General features: G+C 43.3%; 1 long non-coding RNA gene across 1 annotated transcript in view; it reads left to right on the top strand.

Moving 5' to 3' along the window:
• LOC115133953 (uncharacterized) overlaps positions 1–23,847 on the top strand; it is a 97,851-nt gene extending 74,004 nt beyond the window's left edge. The window contains exons 2-4 of the long non-coding RNA XR_010464630.1: positions 8,206–8,329; positions 8,498–8,562; positions 23,758–23,847. This is a non-coding gene — a long non-coding RNA (uncharacterized LOC115133953). The remainder of the gene's footprint in view (positions 1–8,205; positions 8,330–8,497; positions 8,563–23,757) is intronic.
• The last annotated feature ends 1,332 nt before the right edge of the window (positions 23,848–25,179 follow it).

Genomic DNA, 25,179 nt, shown 5'->3' with positions numbered 1-25,179 from the left:
ATTATTACTACTATTACTACTATTTCATTAACCTCATTGCATTAAACTGTATTTACTGGAATGCTGTACCACTATCCTGCTTTGGCAATATCTACAAATTGTATTTCATGCCAATAACGCAATCTGAATTTGAATTTGATCTTAACAAGCCAAAGAGACTACCTCCAGAGAGGTAGACAGAGAGAGAGAGACAGATAAAGCGACATAGGAAAAGAGAGTGAGGAAGCAGTAGATCATTTGGAGAAATGAATGAATAAGTTGGAGGCGATGTCGACGCTGGTGATCCTCACAGCACTGAGACATTATTGATTTCTAAAGAGAAAATGCATTCTTTATGCACCCAGAGAGCTTCTCTCTCTCTCTCTCTCTCTCTCTCTCTCTCTCTCTCTCTCGCTGTCACTCTTTTCTCACCAACTCTACCTCTCCACCTCTTTCTCCCACTATTTCTTTCTCTCTCTCTCTTTATAAGTTTCTGTCTTTCTCCCTCTCTCTCCCATGTTTCTCTCTCTCTTTCTCCCTCTTCCTCTTTCTTCCTCTCCCTTTCTTTCCCTCTCTCTAAGGAAGTTAGCTAGAAAAGAGGCAATGACAGGTAAAACCTGAACTGCAACAAAGGCCTAGTTGCTTTTTCTAGCCCAGCCTAGCCCAGCCCAGTAGCAGCGCCGGTGGTCTAGCGGGGGCTGGTGAACAACACTGGTTGGGGAACCAAAGGCATGTCTCCACCATCTGCTCCTTTTAACAGAATGCTGTGAATCAGCTCTTTAATTTCTGAAGGAGGGAAGTGCAGCGCATCCCCAAAGCTCTTTATCTGCAGGGATGGAAACAGCAGAGAATCAAAACAGAGATGGACATTTCCATAGATAACCAAAGAAATTAAGCAGTGCTCACTGTTAGTGCTCATGGCTATGTGGTAAACAGGGTAAACCTAACTTTCTGGAACTGAACTTATCAGGTTATTTTACATTCTAATGGCCTGGGTGGAATTTCTCGCATGGGTTGGCAAGGTTTTATCAAACTGATTTTTTTGCACCATCTGAAAATGTTTACCTGGAATATTGAATGCAGTAATGTAATCTGTGTGTGTGTGAGTGTCAGGTGTGTGTGTGGCTCTGTGTGTGCGTTAAGGTGAAGCTACCATCCTGGGAGAGTGTGTGTGTGAGTGTGTGTGCCTGCCTCGGTGCTGAGTGATAGCGCTGCAAAGTTATCAGCTCTTTTCATTTCTGGGTTGACACTGTCAGTGAAGGATTTGGAGGTGAGGTGAGTAGCTGTGGATTAAAGATCATATCAAAGCCAGGAAGGGGGAAGATAGGGGGTGAAGCTGCAGTTTCTGGAGATGGGGAGAGAGAGAGCACCAAGTTTCCTAGTTGATCAGAGTTGCAGGGTGGCAGAGACTGTGATGAAGATTGTTGCAAAGTGTGTGGTACGTGATCAGAGAAATAGAATGTATGGCTTTTACATTCAAGGACATTGAGAAACACTACTTTACTTAACTGAGGAAAGTTGCTGTTGTTGGAGGGTGTATAGCAACAACCAACAAAACAATAACAACTCGACATCTAAAGATATTGTGAGGGAGTTTTGTGAAGGAGTGCATCTTTGGTGCGACAGAAGAAATCCATTTTAATGTTTTAGCTTTACAGGGTTTAGAGAATGAAGAAATGTGTTCCCCTTGGATAGCCATATCCAAGAATCGCTTAGCAATGAGACGATTAAGTGCACACATTAATCCAGGAGTCAGAGCAATCTTGTAATCCACTCAGTATGCTAATTGCCTTTTCTTTTCCAGCAAAGGAGTTTACAGGCCATTAAATGGCACTGAGCAGTTGACAAAGGATAGCCAACATGTTTCTCCACCCACTCTCTCTCTCTCTATTTCTCTATTGCTCTATTTGTCGTTTTCTCTCTCTCTCTTCCTCTTGGTCGTTCTTTCTCTTCTCTCTCTCTTGTTCTCTATTTTTCTAACTCTCTCTCCTTGTTCTCTCTCACCTCATTCTCTCTTTCTCTCTTTCACACTCCTGCTCTATTTCTTACTTGGATGGGAGCTGTTGTACACCCACACTTCAATTCCCTCAATCTTCTAGGAAAAATACAGAATTGGTATTAGGTATCCAATGTCCTGATCAAATAGCGCGGTTGCACCTAAGATTCTGACATTTCTCTTTGGAACACTTTGAGCTTCAAGGACTTGGGAGAGGTTTCTGCGGAGTGTGGACAGTGTTTCCCACAGCTCTGAGGTTGTAGGGAATGTTTCTGCTATTGAAATCCTTGGGAGGTGCCAGGTTTCCTCCAGACGTGACGCTTGGCATTCAGGCCAAAGAGTTTAATCTTGGTTTCATAAGACCAGAGTATCTTGTTTCTCATGGTCTGAGAGCCCTTTAGGTGCCTATTGACAAACTCCAAGGCTGAAATATGCCTATTACTGAGAAGTGGCTTCCATCTGGACACTCTACCATAAAGGCCTGATTGGTGGAGTGCTGCAGAGATGATTGTCCTTCTGGATGGTTCTCCCATCTCCACAGAGGAACTCTGGAGCTCTGTCAGAGTGACCATCGGGTTCTTGGTCACCTCCCTGACCAAGGCCCTTCTCCCCCGATTGCTTAGACAGCCAGCTCTAGGAAGAGTCTTGGTGCCACAACTTTGGAAGTATGCTTGGGGTCATTATCCATTTGGAAGACCCATTTGTGACCAAGCTTTAACTTCCTGACTGATGTCTTGAGCTGTTGCTTCAATATATCCACATAACTTTCCTGCCTCATCATGCCATCTATTTTGTGAAGTGCACCAGTCCCTCCTTCAGCAAAGCACCCCACAAAATGATGCTGCCACCCGTCAAAGGAATGTAATAATTCCTATATGTGTTCATTGACCAATTCAATTAAAATCACTCTGTCTGTTTCTAAGAATTTGTAAGATCCTTATTTGCATAAAATAGATGGAGACCAGTCTCAAAATTAGCCAATAGCATTTATTCTCGAGAGCGCGCTGCTCATAGAACCCTGTACAACAGCTTATATATCAAATATGACGTCATAGATTATAAAAGGTATCTCCTCCTCTCAACCAGGAAAAAGCAGGTTCAAAAGTTCATGCCAACTCACTAGCGCACATACATGACCCACAATATATCTGGATTAACTCCTGAAGTCTCACCATCATTTATTACCACTTTAGCAGACAGTTCCAGATACGGAAAACCTGGAGGGGCTCTCGCTGTCTTATTTGATCGCCACAGCGTTCTAGTTGAGTCGGTTCAAACATAGGTTAATGATCCTCTTTGCTTACTTAAGACACACACACACATTCCTTCCTACACAATGATTATCATTTCCAATTACCCAATATCCATGCTACATAACCTCTTTCTTAGGAACTAACATTATTAATCAGATATTGTAAAACAGGGTAGAGTTCAATTAGTTACAGTTCTATTTAAATGTAGATATTGTTTAGTCATTATTTATACAATTCCTAACACACCCCCATGCTTCACGGTTGGGATGGTGTTCTTCGGCTTGCAAGCCTCCCCCTTTCCCTCTAAACATAATGATGATCATTATGGCCAAACAGTTCTATTTTTGTTTCTTCAGACCAGAGGACATTTCTCCAAAAAGTACGATATTTGTCCCCATGTGCAGTTGCAAACCGTAGTCTGGCTTTTTTTATGGCGGTTTTGAAGCAACTTGTGGAGGTTGACAATCTGAGGTCTTGGCTGATTTATTTTGATTTTCCTATGATGTCAAGCAAAGAAGCACTGAGTTTGAAGGTAGGCCTTGAAATACATCCACAAGTACACCTCCAATTGACTCAAATTATGTTAATTAGCCTATCAGAAGCTCCTAAAGCCATGACATAATTTTCTGGAATTTTCCAAGCTGTTTGAAGGCTTAGTGTATGTCAGCTTAGTGTATGTAAACTTCCAACCCAATGGAATTATGATACAGTGCATTATAAGTTAAATAATATGTCTGTAAACAATTGTTTGAAAAAATGACTTGTGTCATGCACAAAGTAGATGTCCTAACCGACTTGCCAAAACTATAGTTTGTTAACAAGAAATTTGTGGAGTAGTTGAAAAACTAATTTTAATGATTCCAACCTAAGTATATGTAAACTTCCGACTTCAACTGTATTCTGAACTAAAATATAAACGCAACATGTAAAGTGTTGGTCCCATGTTTCATGTTTCATGAGCAGACATAAAAGATTGTAGAACGTTTCCATACACACAAAAAACGTATTTCTCTCAAATGTTTTGCTCAAATTTGTTTATGTCCCTTATAGTCAACATTTCTTCTTTTCCAAGATAATCCATCCACCTGACAGGTGTTGCATAACAATAAGCTGATTAAACAGCATTATCATTCCAGAGGCGCACCTTGTGCTGTGGACAATGAAAGGCCACTCTAAAATGTGCAGTTTGTCACAGAACACAATGCCACAGATGTCTCAAGATTTTAGGGAGCGTACTATTGGCATGTTGACTGAATGAATTTCCACTAGAGCTGTTGACAGAGAATTTAATATTCATTTCTCTACCATAAGCCACCTCCAATGTCGTTTTAGAGAATTTGTTAGTACGTCCAACTGACCTCACATCCGCATACCATGTGTACGGCTTCGTGTGGGCGAGTGGTTTGATGATGCCAATGTTTGGCGGTGGGTCAGTCATGGTGTGGGGTGGCATTTCTTTGGGGGGCCGCACAGCCCTCCATGTGCTCGCCAGAGGTAGCCTGGCTGACATTAGGTACCGAGATGAGATCCTCAGACCCCTTGTGAGACCATATGCTGGTGCAGTTGGCCCTGGGTTCCTCCTAATGCAAGACAATGCTAGACCTCATGTGGCTCATGTGGCTCGTTCTCTGTGTCAGCAGTTCTTGCAAGAGGAAGGCATTGATGCTATGGACTGGCCCGCCCGTTCCCCAGACCTGAATCCAATTGAGCACATCTGGGACATCATGTCTCGCTCCATCCACCAACGCCACGTTGCACCACAGACTGTCCAGGAGTTGGCGGATGCTTTAGTCCAGGTCTGGGAGGAGATCCCTCAGGAGACCATCCGCCACCTCATCAGGAGCATGCCCAGGCGTTGTAGTGAGGTCATACAGGCACGTGGAGGCCACACACACTACTGAGCCTCATTTTGACCTGTTTTAAGGACATTACATCAGAGTTGGATCAGCCTGTAGTGTGGTTTTCCACTTTCATTTTGAGTGTGACTCCAAATCCAGACCTCCATGGGTTGATCAATTTGATTTCCATTGATCATTTTTGTGTGATTTTGTTGTCAGCACATTCAACTATGTAAAGAAAAAGGGTATTTAATAAGAATATTTCATTCATTCTTTATTTTTTTGAGCAGTGTATTTTTGGGATGTTAAATGTTTTCAGTGTAAACTTAAATGCCTTAAAGCAAATATAAGGTATGTAGGAAAGATAATGGACCTATATATTTTACAATAATATAATATTTGAAAACTAACAATCACTATAATAAAGCTAGACAGTCAGGGAGAATAAAAAATAAAACATTCCGAACCAATGGATTTAGCAGAATATGTGTGTTATGTTTGAACAAAAGAACACAGCATTAACCATGTCAAAATGTATACAATTCCAAGAAATGTGCTTAAAAACTGCAACATTTGATTTCAGCTGCAAGGCAAATAAAAAAAATGTAGCTACACTGCCTCTAAAATTTGATAAAAAATTCAGCCACGGTCCGACTGCTTCCACGCCCCATGCCACAGCCACCTCCTAGACCCTTTTTGGTCCAGAGAACCCATGGTAACTTCCCACTCGTTCTCTTTCTCCCATTGTCCCACTATAACTCTCTCTCTCTCTCTCAGCACTGCCCTACTCTTTTTCTTCTTCTCTCTCCATACACTGGAGGTTTCTTAAGGTAAATTGCACCATTCCCACTGCACCCCCGCCTGCCTACTACTATGTGGTCTTCAAGTGGCCTCCCTCGGCAGCATTGAGTCGACATGATGGATGTTGTTTCAAACCAGGTTTCTCGCTACACTGAAAAAACAGACGTGTCAAAACAAGATGGCTGGCATTGTATGCAGATAACGATAGTCACAGATTATGATACGATTTGTGCTTTTTGTTCATTTGTGGTGCCAACTGCCAGGGAATGTGACGAATGACTTAAAGTGACTATGCCGGCATGAAGCCTAAACTGCAAATGTGCTCGGTAATGACCAGAGTGTGTTTTGGAGATGCCACTAATGAGTGTGGCCATTAGGCACAAATTACTTTATAAAACCTGGGGAGTTAGGGCTGAGTTAGGGCTGTTAGGGCTGAGTTAGGGCTGTTAGGGCTGAGTTGGGGCTGTTAGGGCTGAGTTAGGGCTGAGTTAGGGCTGTTAGGGCTGAGTTAGGGCTGAGTTAGGGCTGTTAGGGCTGAGTTAGGGCTGTTAGGCTGAGTTAGGGCTGTTAGGGCTGTTAGAGCTGAGCTAGGGCTGTTAGGGCTGAGTTGGGGCTGTTAGGGCTGAGTTAGGGCTGTTAGGGCTGAGTTGGGGCTGTTAGGGCTGAGTTAGGGCTGAGTTAGGGCTGAGTTAGGGCTGAGTTAGGGCTGAGTTAGGGCTGTTAGGGCTGAGTTGGGGCTGTTAGGGCTGAGTTAGGGCTGTTAGGGCTGAGTTAGGGCTGAGTTAGGGCTGAGTTAAGTTAGGGCTGTTAGGGCTGAGTTAGGGCTGTTAGGGCTGAGTTAGGGCTGTTAGGGCTGAGCTAGGGCTGTTAGGGCTGAGTTAGGGCTGAGTTAGGGCTGTTAGGGCTGAGCTAGGGCTGTTAGGGCTGAGTTAGGGCTGTTAGGGCTGAGTTAGGGCTGTGCTGGCTAGGAGAAATGGCTGCCTGGGAGTTACACCTCTCCATTGATTCATTGGATGACCTCCATGATCAGAAACTGGTTGTCTCTCATATTCATCAGAAACAAACCGTTTCAATACAGGCCTTTAAAGAGAGAGATAAGAGATACTGAAGCTAGCAGCAGCCAATGTTTGTATTTGTTGGGTTCTCCTGTGCAGGGAGCTTACTTCCTTTTGTGATCTCTGTACTGTAATCTAAGCTTTGTCATACATCACATGATAACCTCAGGGTATCTTTTAGCATCTGGAGAGGTGGTGCTAGGTCACTATGTGATGCTCTCTGGCTCCAGGAAGGGAAGGCAGGTCCACGGTGTGTGTGGGTGGGGGTTGGGAGGTAGGAAGGAAGGATGGAAGGAAGGAAGGAAGGTGGGGCAGTTGGAGGTTGTGTGTGGGTGGATGAAAACCCAACGTTTCTGTGACTTCTCACTGAATGGAAATCAGGATAGACTCGAAGATGGGGGAGGGATGAGAGTAAAATTTATGAACACGGACTAAACCGAAATGGATAGTTAAAGGTATGTTCTATTTTTCAGTGGTCCTGAATATTAAAAGGGGGAAAGATATCTCTTAACCATCAGACATATCAGAATAATTGAATCCACTCAAAAGGAAAATGTGAAGTAATTTGGTTTTGTTACCATGAATGATCTTGGTCTAGGGATGCACTTACAGTTGTATTTTACAAAGATGATTCCAATTTTCTTAAGTAATCCCAGCAAACCAACGTTCTGTGAATGTTTCTAGTTCATTAAGGTTGCCCAAAAAGTCCTAATAACACAAACACTGTCAAGTTGTACTGATGATTGTACAATGATTGTATAACTATGTTGCAAGAACATTCCCAGAACACATTTTGTTATTACTTTACCTGGAAACATATCAAGATCCTCAGGGGAATGTTCTGTGGTGGTTGTTATAGATGTAGTGCACAACATTTTTGTGAATGTTAGGATAACATTCCAAGGATATTTAATTTAACCCCCCCCCAAAAAAATATATATATATGTCTTTAGGATGTTATCATCTTAATGTTAGATAAAACCCTAACTAGAACTTTATGTGAATGTTAGCTAATGTCCTGGGAATGTTCCTGGTATTCTGGGGTTATACTCATCTCGTTTTTCCTGTGTTATTACTGTATGGTTGCATACCAGCAAAAACACAATTTTAAAAGGTTGGACAGAGCTTATAAATGTGTTATAACTGATTTGTTAAATAAAGGGTTAATAACAAAATACAAACGTTTTAAAACAAGGCTGAAAGACCAACCGAAGGGAAGATCAAACAACTCTGAAAATGAGGTCATTTCCACACATCCTTTGATCTGTCCATTTTTCATGTAGGAGACGAATGGCGTACAGAGGGATCTATCATAGCGACCAGCTTTAAGCCCCCAAAATTACAAACAAACTAAAGGCGAAGGATCGATAGAGAGTGTCTCACGGAATGATGAACTGGCACTTCGAGGTAGGGGAAAATCAATGTCTCTCACTCTCTTTCTTCTCTCTCTCTTTCTCTCCCTCTCTCTCTTTCGCACCACCACACACTAGTGTTTTACTGTGTGTTTACTGAGTCTGTGTGGGTTTTCTTACCACAGTGATTTAACATCCAAATGTTTATTTTTCCCTCTTCCAGCATCGACACTTTGACCTGTGAGAGAGAGGAGAGTCCTATAATGGCCCATAGGATAAGCAGTAAAAGTAAGTACATCAGGATGGATTTACTATCTTAGTGACCCACTCCCTGGTCTCCATACTGCGGTTCATTAATAGTGGGTTTTAAAATATATACTGTATGTTGATCAATACTGCATTACAATTAGGGCTGTGATGGTCATGGAATTCTGGATGACGGTTGTTGGTCAGCCAAATGACCGTGGTCACCGTTATAATAATTTGTATAGCTCCTTACTGCGTGTGCTGCTGCAGAAAGGATGCATTACCTAGGCAACCAAAGACTAATTTGCTACAACACCTTGCTTGTTTCAGCAAGGAGAAACAAAGTTTCATCATGTTGTAAAGAGTCCATGTAACCCTGGAAATGGACTCAACCGCAATAATGCCCGGCCGTTCCTTCTTCACTCAGCTATTCGTCCAGTTTGCGGTTTCTTTTATTTTCATTACGGTCTTCATCCATAATGGTCAGTTACACGATTATACAGTAATTCTTCCAGCCTTAATTACAATCTTTAAATCTCCGCATTTAACAAACAAAATCCAACTAAAAGAGAAACAGGGAATGCTGTGTAATGTACGAAATTGTCTGAACGTGAGACGGGGACGTATACAGTAGGATTTCCCTGGCTACTATAACTACATTATGATCTGTCATGTGGTAGAGGAAAGACCTAGTAGCTCTGTGAATATCTATGTTTCCTGTGAGAGATGTGGCTGTATGTAAAGGGTACTGTATGGTACTTTACCATCTTGATAACTGTCAGGAGACACATTATACAAAAAAAGCTCTGCTCAAGTGTGTGTGTGTGTGTGTTTTTTTTGTTTTTGTGTGTGTGCTATTCTATATGTTTGGAATATTGCTGCATCCTTGGTGTGTGTGTGTGTGTGCTCCCTACTCAATGTACTCGTGTGATATTTGTGTGTGCCGTGTGTGTGTGCACCTAAAGTATGTGTGTGCGTGCATGCATGCTTATGTGTGTTTGTTTGCTGAATGTTTGTTTGCCTATGCATCTATGTGCGTTTGTGAGTGATTGAGTGAGTGTGTATTACTCATTTGTGTGGTACATTATTTGTTTCTGTGTGTGTCGGTCATGGGCGTAGCCTGGTTTCTGGCAGCAGTGTGATGTGGGCGAAAGCTCCAGTTCCTTCGCAAGGCAGCGTTGTCAGCACTGGAGAGCTCCTCCTATGAGACCGCTCAAGTTCCCTCATAAGGCAGTGCTGTCAGCACTGGAGAGCTCCTCCTGTCATTCATGCCATCTGAAATTTGGGCTGTGAGATGAAGCAGGAGACAGGTATCCGTCGGAGGGCCTCTTTCTTCTCTGAGCCGGGGGAATCGAGGCGAGGAGGGCTGGTTTGTGGTGTGTGTGTGTCTGCGTGCGGGCGCGTGTGTGTGTGACGCTAGTGAAATATTCATACATGAGTGGGGTTTGACAAGCTCCACTTGACACTTTCATACTCATTTTCATCTCTCACTGTTCATCACAACACTCCAGTGGAACACTGTACTCTTGACATGTATTGTAGTTGTTGGTTGCCTACAGTTTAACATGTAGTTATACAGTATGTTGTCGTGACTGAAGTAAGAGTACCACATACAAGTCAGTGTCTAGATACAGTATGCAGGATAGTATCTATTCTGATGCCTAGTCACTTTACCCTGCCTTCATGTACATATCTCCCTCCAATACCTCGTATTCCTGCACATTGATCTGGTACTGGTACTGCCTGTATATATCTCCACATTGATCTGGTACTTCCTGTATATAGCTCCGTTCTCGTGTATTTTATTCCTCCTATTTTACTACTTTAATTTGTATTTTATTTATTTTTGTACTCTGCATCATTGGGAAGGGCATTTCATGATAAAGTCTAAACCCGCTGTATTCGGCTCTTGTGACCAATACGATTTGATTTAGGTTTTGTATTCAGTATTTATTTTAATTTGTTTTATTTAACCTTTATTTTAACATGGAAGACATATTGAGACCTCGTCCTCTTTTACAAATGCACCCTGCATATAAAACATAAATATACACATTAAACCCAAACGATATATATGTATTAAATTCCAAGATGGTGTAGCAATCGGACTTGTGTTTTTGTCTTGTCCCTTCCTGTCCCTTGTAAACATTGTTTTTCCTTTTTTTTTCTCCTGTATATATATTTAATATTTTAATATCACTTTCTATCTACGGACTGAATATACTCTCCTGCAACCCGCCTCACCCAATGTGGTACGGATCTGCTATTTTTATACTTAAGAACTCATCAACTCATCAAACGCTAGCCAGCTAACTGGCTACCAGCTAACTGGCTACCAGTTAGCTACGGCCCGCTAGCTGTCTAAAGTACATCGGACTGTTAGCTTAAGAGGCCCATCGGACAAATTATTTGGCCACTATACCCACCATACGGAGCCCTGCTGATTCGGTGTCTGAACCGTCACCTGAACCGGAACCCCAACAGAAGCTAGCCAGCTAACTAGCTACTAGCTAGTACTCAGCTAGCCACTGATAGCGGTCATCAGCCACCTCTGGCATGGAAAACTCTCGCCAGTTTGCACAGCGCGACTCAAAGCAGAGCAAATCATACTTATTTTTCTCCATATCTCCAGATTCCTACCGCAAGCTCTGAACCTTTTTTTCCCACCTGGATCATCGCATCAGCTAGCTGCTATTCGAGTGGCCACTCCTGGCTAACGTCACTGTCCCGAAGCAATAACCAATTAGCCTGGAGTTAGCCTTGCTAGGCCCGACTCATCACAACTGGACCACCGACGTAATTCGCCTAATGGGTTTTTTCTCAACTGGCTCCGCCGTCGCTTGTCCCCTGAAATCCCATCCGCTAGCATGCTAGCCGCGGCCTGCTAGCTGTCCAGAGCACATCGGACTGTTAGCTTAACTTCTTTGGGATAGATGGGACAGTAGCATCCCACCTGGACAACATTCGGTGAAATTGCAGAGCGCGAAATTCAAATTAAATTACTATAAATATTAAACATAAATATTAAACATACTGTGGCGCTCTGCATTAGCAAGAAATTCAAGCAGAAATTTGAATCCTGTAGAACAAACTCAAAAAGGTTCTGGGACACTGTAAAGTCCATGGAGAATAAGAGCACCTCCTCCCAGCTGCCCACTGCACTGAGGCTAGGAAACACTGTCACCACCGATAAATCCACTATAATTGAGAATTTCAATAAGCATTTTTCTACGGCTGGCCATGCTTTCCACCTGGCTACCCCAACCCCGGTCAACTGCCCGGCACTCCCCACAGCAACTCGCCCAATCCTCCCCCATTTCTCCTTCACCCAAATCCAGATAGCTGATGTTCTTATAGAACTGAAAAACCTGGACCCCTACAAATCAGCCGGGCTAGACATTCTGGACCTTCTCTTTTCAAAATGATCTGCTGAATTTGTTGCAACCCCTATTACTATCCTGTTCAACCTCTCTTTGGTATTGTCTGAGATTCCCAAAGATTGGAAAGCTGCCACGGTCATCCCCCTCTTCAAAGGGGGAGACACTCTAGATTCAACTTGCTACAGACCTATATCCATCCTACACTGCCTTTCTAAGGTCTTCGAAACTACTCTTTGCATACTACTCGCCAAGGTCCAGTCTCTTGACAACAAGGTTGATGAAATCCGAGCAAGGGTAGCATTCCAGAGAGACATCAGAGACTGTAACGTTCTTTGCTTCACGGAAACATGGCTCACTCGAGAGACGCTAACTGAGTCGGTGCAGCCAGCTGGTTTCTTCACGCATCGCGCCAACAGAAACAACCATCTTTCTAGTAAGAAGAGGGGCAGTGGGGTATGCCTTATGATTAGGGAGAGAAGGTGTGATCATAACAACGTACAGGAACTCAAGTCCTTCTGTTCACCTGACTTAGAATTCATCACAATCAAATGTCGACCGCATTACCTACCAAGAGAATTCTCTTTGATTATAATCACAACCGTATATATACCCCCCCAAGCAGACACATCGGTGGCCCTGAACGAACTTTATTTTATTCTTTGCAAACTGGAAACCACATATCCTGAGGCTGCATTCATTGTAGCTGGGGATTTTAACAAGGCTAATCTGAAAACAAGACTCCCTAAATTATATCAGCATATCGATTGCGCAACCAGGGCTGGTAAAACCCTGGATCATTGCTATTCTAACTTCCGTGACGCATATGAGGCCCTCCCCCGCACTTCTTTCGGAAAAGCTGACCACGACTCCATTTTGTTGCTCCCTGCCTATAAACAGAGACTAAAACAGGAAGCTCCCGCGCTCAAGTCTGTTCAACGCTGGTCCGACCAATCTGATTCCACACTTCAAGATTGCTTTGATCACGTGGATTGGGATATGTTCCGCATTGCTTCCAACAACAACATTGACGAATACGCTGATTCGGTGAGCGAGTTCATTAGAAAGTGCATTGACGATGTCGTTCCCATAGCAACGATTAAAACATTCCCAAACCAGAAACCGTGGATTTATGGCAGCATTCGGGTGAAACTGAAAGCTCGAACCACTGCTTTTAACCAGGGCAAGGTGACCGGAAACATGACAAACAATACAAACAGTGTAGCTATTCCCTCCGCAAGGCAATCAAACAAGCTAAGCATCAGTATAGAGACAAAGTAGAGTCACAATTAAACGGCTCAGACACAACAGGTATGTGGCAGGGTCTACAGTCAATCACGGATTACAAAAAGAAAACCAGCCCCGTCACGGACCAGGATGTCTTGCTCCCAGACAGACTAAATAACTTTTTTGCCCGCTTTTAGGACAATACAGTGCCACTGACACGGCCCGCAACCAAGACCTTCATTGCAGCCGACGTGAGTAAAACATTTAAACGTGTTAACCCTCGCAAGGCTGCAGGCCCAGACGGCATCCCCAGCAATCCTTATCCCAGTCTGCTGTTCTCACATGCTTCAAGAGGGCCACCATTGTCCCTGTTCCCAAGAAAGCTAAGGTAACTGAGCTAAACGACTACCACCCATAGCACTCACTTCCGTCATCATGAAGTGCTTTGAGAGACTAGTCAAGGACCATATCACCTCCACCCTACCTGACACCCTAGACCCACTCCAATTTGCTTATCGCCCAAATAGGTCCACAGACGACGCAATCGCAACCACACTGGACACTGCCCTGACCAATCTGGACAAGAGGAATACCTATGTGAGAATGCTGTTCATCGACTACAGCTCAGCATTTAACACCATAGTACCCTCTAAACTCGTCATCAAGCTCGAGACCCTGAGTCTCGACCCCGCCCTGTGCAACTGGGTACTGGACTTCTTGATGGGCCGCCCCCCGGTGGTGAGGGTAGGTAACAACATCTCTACCTCGCTGATCCTCAACACTGGGGCCCCACAAGGGTGCGTTCTGATCCCTCTCCTGTACTCGCTGTTCACCCACGACTGCGTGGCCATGCAGGCCTCCAACTCAATCATCAAGTTTGCAGACGACACTACAGTGGTAGGCTTGATTACCAACAACTACGAGACTGCCTACAGGGAGGAGGTGAGGGCCCTCGGAGTGTGGTGTCAGGAAAATAACCTCACACTCAAAGTCAACAAAACAAAGGAGATGATTGTGGACTTCAGGAAACAGCAGAGGGAGCACCACTGCGCCACCCGGGAGGCCCGACTGTATGTTTGTTAATTCCATGTGTAACTCTGTGTTGTTGTATGTGTCGAACTGCTGTGCTTTATGTTGGCCAGGTCGCAGTTGTAAATGAGAGCTTGTTCTCAACTAGCCTACCTGACTAAATAAAGGTGAAATAAAAAAATAAAAACAAATGTAGAAACACAGTCATGGGAAGCACAAATACAACGTCACAAATCACCCATAAAAACAGTTACCTTCATCCTCAAACAAGTTCCCAATCAATACTTTAAATTGCCCAAATCCCACAAAAACATAAATTTTCTTCCAGCATTTCGATGCCTTAAAAGTAAAAGCAGATTTACCTAGCTTGGTGGAGACCCTAGAAACCTCCGTATTATACATAGAGTTCTATACCTTCAGGACCCCAATGCTATAGTTAATGTTATTCCAGATGGTTAAACTGATCCATCAAACAAAGTGACCAGGTTAGGCAGGCAAATTGCACCATTAAATCCAAATTAGATTCCACTCTCCAAATGGGGCGGAAGGTCTCAGAACACTTAATTCATTTCTACCAGATTAGTGGTGGAATATTCTCTCATGTCAATAACAGAAATGCTGCTCTCCTGACAGCAGGCCTCTTTTAATCCAAGCTACTCACAGTGAGACAGCATTGATTGCTGCTGCCATGCTCTGCATAATTCAGCCATGCTGCTCATCCTCATAGAGCAATAAAAATATTAGCCTCAGGGGAAAAAGTAAACAGGAGAGTGAAAGTTGCAAATCATCACTTCATTCTCCTTTATTTTGTTCTCCAGTAGCGTCTCCATAGCTCATCATGAGGACGAGGCCCTATCTCCACATTCTGCAGAAATATCAATATAGATGCATGAGTCTCCCTGAAGCAAGGTCCTCAGCTAATTAAATCTGTAATCACTTTGTAGTGTAAAAACAGCAGAGAGGGGGGCATGTTGAAATGAGGGCCAGTAGAGTTTTACTTAACAAAGAAAGATAATTGGGTTCAGGGCCATTCGTTCTCCTCATAAAATACAGAGGTTTCTACTCCCCATCAGGCTACTGATATCAGAATTCCCCCTGAAGAGAGAGAGAGAGAGACAGAGACAGAGACAGAGAGAGAGAGAGAGACACACACCGAGAGAGCGAGGGAGATGGACCGAGAGAGAGGCACAGAGACAGAGAGGGACGGAGAGAGGTTACATAGAGGAGCAAGACACCGCCGTCAAGGGCACGACAGACAAGCACTCGTTTTGTCTTGAGGGTTTAAGTCAGTGATGGAATGGAGAAGGTAATGGGATTCAGGGGAGCTCCAGACAGAGCTGGAATTCTAATGGAGGACAGAGGGAGGAGATACTCTCTGTAGGAGTGCATGAACGCCTTTCATCTCTGGGGTATGGTTCAGTCTATCAAGGTGCTGCATGTTTTAGTGCTGCTTTCGTATGACCCAGGTACTAGCATGCTCACACGTCTCACTTTGCTATTCACCTATACACCACCTTGGACCCAGCCGAACCGTATAATTAAAATGAATATATTCTCAGGCAGATCACTTGCTCATGTTATGTGGACTGGCAAGCCTATTGGGTGAACCATTTGGACTTTTTGATTTGTGACACAATGAAAATGTGTACAACGACGTACTCTCTCAGACTCAACCTCTTTTATCATGGTCCTTCGAGCCAGATAGGAACAGTACAAACTCTCTCCAGACATCATCAAAACGATGAGATGTTCTTTTCCTTTGGGGTCACATGACAAGAAAACATAAACTCTCTCTCTCTCTGGAAGTATTCATCATCAGTGAGCTGAGCCTTCAGGTTGGCCCCTCCTCCTCTTCCGTGTTACTGCACACTCTTCTGTGTTACTCACATGTGTGCCCTTTCCCAGTACGCATCATCTAAAGGACTCCGACTGGGTGAGAGGAGAGGCAGGCCAACCACAGTATGTCGGGGTTATCCATACCCTGGAGGAATGTCCATGGTGACCTGATTTCCTCCTGTTATGTCCCACATTTCCTGGGCCATTCGCTCTCCGATTCTCTAATCCACCTGATCCTGACCGCCACTGCCATTTTCTGGAAAATAAAAATGTAAATCAGAGAGATCTTGAGCTATCATGAGAACAATTTTGTATTTTACTCATAATCCATCTAACCTTAGACGTGAAGTGTTCTCGACTCCCTGTAGAGATGTCTGTTCCCTTCTTTGATTCTGACCAATAATTAAAATCATAGAAGTTATAAGAAACAATAACTCTCAGGTCATCTTAGATCTGGTTTTGAAATGACTCTTTGTATTACATTGATAATGACATTGCTTGTTGTTTCCAACATCAGTGGAATACATCAGCAGAGGGTTTTGAAGAGCCCGCCACGGTCCTCCTCATTCCTCGGTCTCATGCTGTCACATTTATTACCTAGATCTGAGTTATGGTCTGTTGATTCTTCACGTCTTCAGTACTGTCTTTCATTTTAGCATCTGGGCTTAATTGGTGCGATGCTGTAAAGCCACAGCTGCTCTGTCTGTTAGGGCAATAAATTACCCCAATTAGGAGGCAAACAAAGGGGCTTGGCTGTCTGATCAATGCTGCAGCCACTCTGGTACACACCCATAGGTAGAGCCTGAGTCCCAAACGGTACACTGTTCCCTACATAGTGCACTACTTTTGACCAGAGCCCTATGGAGTCCTACAGAGCCCTGATCAAAAGCAGTGCACTAGGGACCAGGGTGCCGTTCGGGACGCAGGCAGGGAAGGACATGCTGTAACGAGGCTTCATTGACACTGAGTTTATCTCAAACACCTGTGTCCCATTTTGGCCTGGAATCTAACTGCTTCCTGCATCATCTGCATCAGGAAGCATATACCATGGATGAGATTTAAACAGACATTTTAACGGCATCCACCTCTGATGAAAATATATTTGACTGCAGGGTGTAGTACGCCAAGCAGTTTAGAATGTGTGTTGGCCATAACATGGTAAACGCACCTCCGCTACTGCTTCACATCTACAGTATGTTTGAACTCCATAGCAGAAGCATCATGTTAAAACAAAGAAAATAAAGGACTAAGTACCTAATCTGTGTATTGAGTGTAAGTTACAGAGCTGGTTGCATATGGGGTTCTACATATACATTCTATAATACATAGAATAAATAATACATAATCACTGGATAATCTCCACAGAAAGGAGGGAAGGATACAGAGGAGGAATAACAATAGAAACATCTGTGCCACTTCACAGTTACTATGCCGTAAACCATCACTTTATTCTTCAGTTGGAAAACATTGCCATTTACCCTCTACATTGCTACATGATATGACATATTTATGTGAAACTGCAAAATACTTTGGCCCCTGGAAGATATTTATCTCAAGAGGGCTTTACCTCCTCTCAGGTGTTCTAGGTCCACTGTATTGCAAAGCACCATGACTCTGTCAAGCAAGTCTGGCAAGCGAGAGGTAGCCTAGCCGTTAAGAGTGTTTGGTCAGTAATCGAAAGGTTGCTGGTTCGATTCCCTGAGGCAACTAGGTGAAAAATATGTCAACGTACCCTTGAGCAAGGCACTTAACTATAATTGCTCCTGTAAATTGCTCTGGATAAGAGCGTTTGCTAAATTACTAAAATGAGATTAAAAGCCATGAAACAAACAATAGAAAAAGGAGATTTTTTTTGTTTTCAAGTTTTTTGTCCTGATCTAATCATCTCTCTCTCTTTACATCTGGCCCAACCACACCATCCTTAATCTCTCCACGAACGGAGGCCCTAAGAACTGAACACTCCATTAAGCCGGACAGAGTTTGACAAGAACAATGAAGTGCGCTTTTTCCTGTGGCCTCAAGTGTCTGTCTGAATAATGAGGGGCTTTGTGGACCCTCCGCTTTCTCCTTCTCCTTCCATCCGATTCACTCTTCCTCTTCCTGTTCCCTCCATCTCATTCACTCTTCCTGTTCCCTTCATCTAATTTACTCTTCCTCTTCCTGTTCCCTCCATCACATTCACTCTTCCTCTTCCTGTTCCCTCCATCTCATTCACTCTTCCTCTTCCTGTTCCCTCCATCTCATTCACGCTTCCTCTTCCTGTTCCCTCCATCTCATTCACTCTTACTCTTCCTGTTCCCTCCATCTCATTCATTCTTCCTCTTCCTGTTCCCTCCATCACATTCACTCTTCCTGTTCCCTTCATCTCATTCACTCTTCCTCTTCCTGTTCCCTTCATCACATTCACTCTTCCTCTTCCTGTTCCCTTCATCTCATTCACTCTTCCTCTTCCTATTCCCTCCATCTCATTCATTCTTCCTCTTCCTGTTCCCTTCATCTCATTCACTCTTCCTCTTCCTGTTCCCTTCATCTCATTCACTCTTCCTCTTCCTGTTCCCTTCATCTCATTCACTCTTCCTCTTCCTGTTCCCTTCATCTCATTCACTCTTTCTCTTCCTATTCCCTCCATCTCATTCACTCTTCCTCTTCCTGTTCCCTCCATCTCATTCACGCTTCCTCTTCCTGTTCCCTTCATCTCCTTCACTCTTCCCATTGAAGATCTCACACTCTCTCTCCATTGGAGAGAGAAAGGATCTGGAGAGAGAGTCTGGAGAGAGAGTCTGGCAGAGAGAGTGTGAGAGAGAGAGAGAGAGAGAGAGAGAGAGAGAGAGAGAGAGAGAGAGAGAGAGCAATGTGTGTGTGGGGGGGGTCTCGGGATCTGTGATTGTCTCAGAATAGAATGGTCATGTAAGACTTGTCACTTTAATTTTGGGAAAAGTGAATTGGATAAATTATGTGTGGGTTTTTCAAACCGAGACCCTCATTTTTGCCATTTATATCCTGCGATGAACAATGGTAAAAAATGTTTGAGTTTAATGGTTTTAATACACAGATTAATACACAAATATGACAGAACAGCATTGAGACACCACATCACAGAGATGGAGCTACACAGTATAGCGTGTCAGAGAGATATTATTATTGTGATTCATCTTTGAGGCAAGCTAATATTATAAACTCAGTCACACCCACCCACAAACTGGGTTTATTGTATTCATTTATGAAAGGGGAACTCTATGCTGTAATCTAAACAAGTGGATTGATCATTTAATTCAAGTATCTTGCTCTTCGGAGGAGCAATTAAATGGTTATTACCGATCAACAAAATTGTTCTAACCAACAGTCCATGAAATTGAGAATATTTTTTATATTAAAGTAAGAAGACGTTTTATATCTAATTACAAACCGAGTCCGAGCCCTGAATGCTTTGGCTGAAAGCCATATACCACGGCTATGACAAAACATTTATTTTTACTGTTCTAATTATGTTTGTAACAGGTTTATAATAGCAATAAGGCACATCAGGGGTTGTGGTATATGGCCAATACACCACGGCTAAGGGCTGTATCCAGGCACTCTGCGTTGCGTCGTGGGTAAGAACAGTCCTTAGCCGTAGTATATTGGCCATAAACCACATCCCCTCGTGCCTTATTGCTTAAGTAACTCATTCAGAGGCACAACCAGGAATGGTGTAGAAAATGTTCACACTTTAGAGTCCACTTTTGAAAGGAGAACACCTTTTGAAAGGAGAACACCTTTTGAAAGGAGAACACCTTTTGAAAGGAGAACACCTTTTGAAAGGAGAACACATTTTGAAAGGAGAACACCTTTTGAAAAGAGAACACCTTTTGAAAGGAGAACACCTTTTGAAAGGAGAACACATTTTGAAAGGAGAACACCTTTTGAAAAGAGAACACCTTTTGAAAAGAGAACACCTTTTGAAAGGAGAACACATTTTGAAAGGAGAACACCTTTTGAAAAGAGAACACCTTTTGAAAGGAGAACACCTTTTGAAAGGAGAACACATTTTGAAAAGAGAACACCTTTTGAAAGGAGAACACCATTTGAAAGGAGAACACCTTTTGAAAAGAGAACACCTTTTGAAAGGAGAACACCTTTTGAAAGGAGAACACCTTTTGAAAGGAGAACACCTTTTGAAAACACCCATTCTCTGTATGTTTCCTTCTGTGTTATAGCCTTGGGTGCCCTTATTTCCCAATTTCCTGTGTTTCAGGCTGCTGTCTGAAAGAAATGCCTCTTCTTGGAGTTTTCTGGATATGACTAACAGGGTCATCCTGCTTATTATGACAATACTGTTATGATAATGGTAGTGAGGGTCTGTGCAATGGTAATGGTGCTGTTGAAATGGATCGCCTCTATTATACATGGCACTCTATGGTCTTATGGTAATGGTTAGCAAGGTCATCCTATACGGGTTATGGTGATGCGTGGATCAGATGTTTGTTCACCCGCCCACAATTGCTTATAACACATCCACAACCGCCTGACTATATGTGATAAAGTGAACATCTGAGGCCCACACTCGACCCTAACCTGCAAATATTGCATTTTTTGTATTTTTTATTTCACCTTTATTTAACCAGGTAGAGAACAAGTTCTCATTTACAACTGCAACCTGGCCAAGATAAAGCAAAGCAGCAAGACAAAAACAACAACACAGAGTTACACATGGGATAAACAAACGTACAGTCAATAACGCAATAGAAAAAACTATGTACAGAGTGTGCCAATGTAGTAAGATTAGGGAGGTAAGGCAATAAATAGGCAATAGTGGCAAAATAATTACAATTTGCATTAACACTGGAGTGATAGATGTACAGATGATGATGTGCAAGTAGAGATACTGGGGTGTAAAAGAGAAGGGGGAAAAAACAATATGGGGTTAGAGGTAATTGGGTGGGCTATTTACGTTCCAGAGTCAAAATTTACAGTCAGTGTCCAGATTTCAGATAGGCTACTATTCCATTTAACCCATCTGAACAGTACAATTACCTTGACTTGTCATTTTGAAGTCTCCGTCTTATGACTGTAGAATTTGTATAGCGCCTCACAAATCATCACACATAACACTGCTATCATCATCTTTTACCACTTCACCAAACATTAGACTAATGTTCTGGCCCTTCTATTCATTTTGAACTCTCTATTTCACAGCTTTTCTCTTATTGAATTAAACTCCTACATTTTCCTTTTTGCCTCAGTGGATCGACGTGAACTTTTTATGACCAAGTTCCCAAAAGCGTGTGTCAATTGTTGTGTATTTGACATGCTACAGCCCTAAAGATGAGGCTACTGTTGTGTATTTGACATGCTACAGCCCTAAAGCTGAGGCTACTGTTGTGTATTTGACATGCTACAGCCCTAAAGCTGAGGCTACTGTTGTGTATTTGACATGCTACAGCCCTAAAGCTGAGGCTACTGTTGTGTATTTGACATGCTACAGCCCTAAAGCTGAGGCTACTGTTGTGTATTTGACATGCTACAGCCCTAAAGCTGAGGCTGTTGTGTATTTGACATGTTACAGCCCTAAAGCTGAGGCTACTGTTGTGTATTTGACATGCTACAGCCCTAAAGCTGAGGCTACTGTTGTGTATTTGACATGCTACAGCCCTAAAGCTGAGGCTACTGTTGTGTATTTGACATGTGTATTTGACATGCTACAGCCCTAAAGCTGAGGCTACTGTTGTGTATTTGACATGCTACAGCCCTAAAGCTGAGGCTACTGTTGTGTATTTGACATGCTACAGCCCTAAAGCTGAGGCTACTGTTGTGTATTTGACATGCTACAGCCCTAAAGCTGAGGCTACTGTTGTGTATTTGACATGCTACAGCCCTAAAGCTGAGGCTACTGTTGTGTATTTGACATGCTACAGCCCTAAAGCTGAGGCTACTGTTGTGTATTTGACATGCTACAGCCCTAAAGCTGAGGCTACTGGTGTGTATTTGACATGCTACAGCCCTAAAGCTGAGGCTACTGTTGTGTATTTGACATGCTACAGCCCTAAAGCTGAGGCTACTGTTGTGTATTTGACATGCTACAGCCCTAAAGCTGAGGCTACTGGTGTGTATTTGACATGCTACAGCCCTAAAGCTGAGGCTACTGTTGTGTATTTGACATGCTACAGCCCTAAAGCTGAGGCTACTGTTGTGTATTTGACATGCTACAGCCCTAAAGCTGAGGCTACTGGTGTGTATTTGACATGCTACAGCCCTAAAGCTGAGGCTACTGTTGTGTATTTGACATGCTACAGCCCTAAAGCTGAGGCTACGTACTAACGGCAGATCAAAATAATGAAAGACAAAACCACAGGGACTGTGGGTTTTGAGTCATCCAGCGCATCACTAATGTATGGTGTTATGGTAATTGCTTGCGAGGGCATCCCTTATGGGTGATGGTGATGGTGCTATGGAGATTAAGAGAGAGTGTTGTCCTCTATATATTACTGTATATAACTGTATATTACCGTATGATGATGGTTTTGTTGTAATAAAAAAGGGGGCGGGGTGTTCTACTGTGTGCTATGATAATGGCGTGAAGGGCATGACCCGTGCAGGTAGCGTGAATATCCAGAGTAACAAAGACAATGTGCTGTGTGCGTGTGTGTGCGTGTGTGTGTGTGTGCGTGTTTGTGTGTGTGTGTGTGTGTGTGTGTGTGTGTGTGTGTCCTTGGGGGTTTGTGTGTGTATATCTGTGTCTTCTTGTGCATGCAGCAGAGACGGAGCAGCAGAGAAAGAGTGAGAGAGGCTTAGTTAGCTGTCTGTTTGGCGCTCCACCACCCCTGTGATGTATGTTTATGGCCCATCATGGAGAGCCAATTACCCTGCCTCTGTGTGGGAGCACCACACCATCTCATCTCTGCCATCAGTGTCTCTGTGCTCTGCGTAGTGGGACAATCAGCCACAGTTAGACTAGAGAGAGAAAGAGATAGAGAGAGCGATAGAGAGAGAGAGAGAGTGAATGACAGTTAGACTAGAGAGAGAGAGAGAGAAAGAGAGAGAGAGAACAACAGTTAGACTAGAGAGAGAGAGAGAGAGAGAGAGTGAATGACAGTTAGACTAGAGAGAGAGAGAGAGAAAGAGAGAGAGAGAACAACAGTTAGACTAGAGAGAGAGAGAGAGAGAGAGAGTGAATGACAGTTAGACTAGAGAGAGAGAAAGAGAGAGAGAGAACAACAGTTAGACTAGAGAGAGAAAGAGAGAGAGAGAGTCAGCCACAGTTAGACTGGACAGAGAGACAGAGAGAGAGAGAGAGTCAGTCACAGTTAGACTGGACAGAGAGAGAGAGAGTCAGTCACAGTTAGACTGGACAGAGAGAGAGAGAGTCAGCCACAGTTAGACTAGAGACTAGAGAGAGGCAGAGTGGACATCGTAGGCAAAGCCAGCGTTTTTCCTTTACCAGGGAAACTCTTGAGAGGAGAGTCATCTTCAAATGTAAGGCAGTGTACTAATCACAGTGGGAAGCTCAGGAGAGTTGTGACCTTATTGTTTGCTGTACTGTTTGTTGTATGTGTGCGCACGCAGAAAATGAGCTACTCTTTCGCATGCAAGCGCAAGCTGCACATACACTTACACACACGCTACGGTACATGTGCTCCACACGCTCATACACACACACACAGAAACAGTATAATACATTGATGTGCGGCACATACACACAGGGTACAGAGATGAACAATGGAATGCCGATGTGCACGGTATAATGAATTCACTTCCTGTGCATTTGACTGACTCTCTTTCTTTTTGACAGAAACAACTGAGGAGCATCTGTTTGTGGATCCAGTCCATGTCAACCTTCAGAGCAACCAGACATCTTCCCACTAACACATCTGACTTCTGCTGAAAGGTACTGTAATATTGAAGGATATTACTATATTATTAACCAAGATTTGGTAGAAGTAGTTTCAGCCGTGGATAGTTTAATAGTTGGGTCGTTCCACCAATTGAGAACCTTTTGGGTAGTGTAACTTGGTAAGAAATATATATACAGTACCTGTCAAAAGTTTGGACACCTATCTCAGGGTTTTTCTTTATTTTTATTATTTTCTACATTGGTTCCAACCGCCGTGTCTTTGTGGCCTCCACAATCTCCCGACCTCAACCCAATTGAGATGGTTTGGTTTACATAGGTGTACAGAGGCCCATTATCAGCAACCATCACTCCTGTGTTCCAATGGCACGTTGTGTTAGCTAATCCAAAACTGGCCTTCTTTAGACTAGTTGAGTATCTAGAGCATCAGCATCTGTGGGTTCGATTACAGGTTCAACATGGCCAGAAACAAAGACCTTTCATCTGAAACTCGTCAGTCTATTCTTGTTCTGAGAAATGAAGGCTTTTCCATGCAAGAAATTGCCAATAAACTGAAGATCTCATACAATGCTGTGTACTACTCCCTTCACAGAACAGCGCAAACTGGCTCTAATCAGAATAGAAATAGGAGTGGGAGGCCCCGGTGCACAACTGAGCAAGAGGACAAGTACATTAGAGTGTCTAGTTTGAGAAACACAAGTCCTCAAGTGGCAGCTTCATTAAATAGTACCCGCAAAACACCAGTCTCAACATCAGCAGTGAAGAGGGGACTCCGGGATGCTGGCCTTCTAGGCAGAGTTGCATAGAAAAAGCCATATCTCAGACTGGCCAATAAAAATAAAAGATTAAGATGGGCAAAATAACACAGACACTGGACAGAGGAAGATTGGAAAAAAGTATTATGGACAGACAAATCTAAGTTTGAGAAGTTTGAATCACAAAGAAGAACATACATGAGATGCAGAAAAAATTATAAGATGCTGGAAGCGTGCTTGACGCCATCTGTCAAGCAGGGTGGAGGCAATGTGATGGTCTCGGGTGCTTTGGTGGTGGTAATGTGGGAGATTTGTACAGGGTAAAATGGATCTTGAAGAAGGAAGGCTATCACTCCATTTTGCAACGCCATGCCATACCCTGTGGACAGAGCTTAACTGGTGCCAATTTCCTCCTACAACAGGACAATGACCCAAAGCACAGCTCCAAACTATGCAAGAACTATTTAGGGAAGAAGCAGTCAGCTGGTATGTCTATAATGGAGTGGCCAGCACAGTCACCGGATCTCAACCCTATTGAGTTGTTGTGGGAGCAGCTTGACCGTATGGTATGTAAGAAGTGCCCATCAAGCCAATCCAATTTGTGGGA

This window comes from Oncorhynchus nerka, linkage group LG9a (genome assembly GCF_034236695.1).
Source record: "Oncorhynchus nerka isolate Pitt River linkage group LG9a, Oner_Uvic_2.0, whole genome shotgun sequence".
Taxonomy (NCBI): Eukaryota; Metazoa; Chordata; class Actinopteri; order Salmoniformes; family Salmonidae; genus Oncorhynchus; species Oncorhynchus nerka.
Note: the sequence above shows the minus strand (reverse complement) of the source record. Positions and strands in the feature narration are given on the sequence as shown.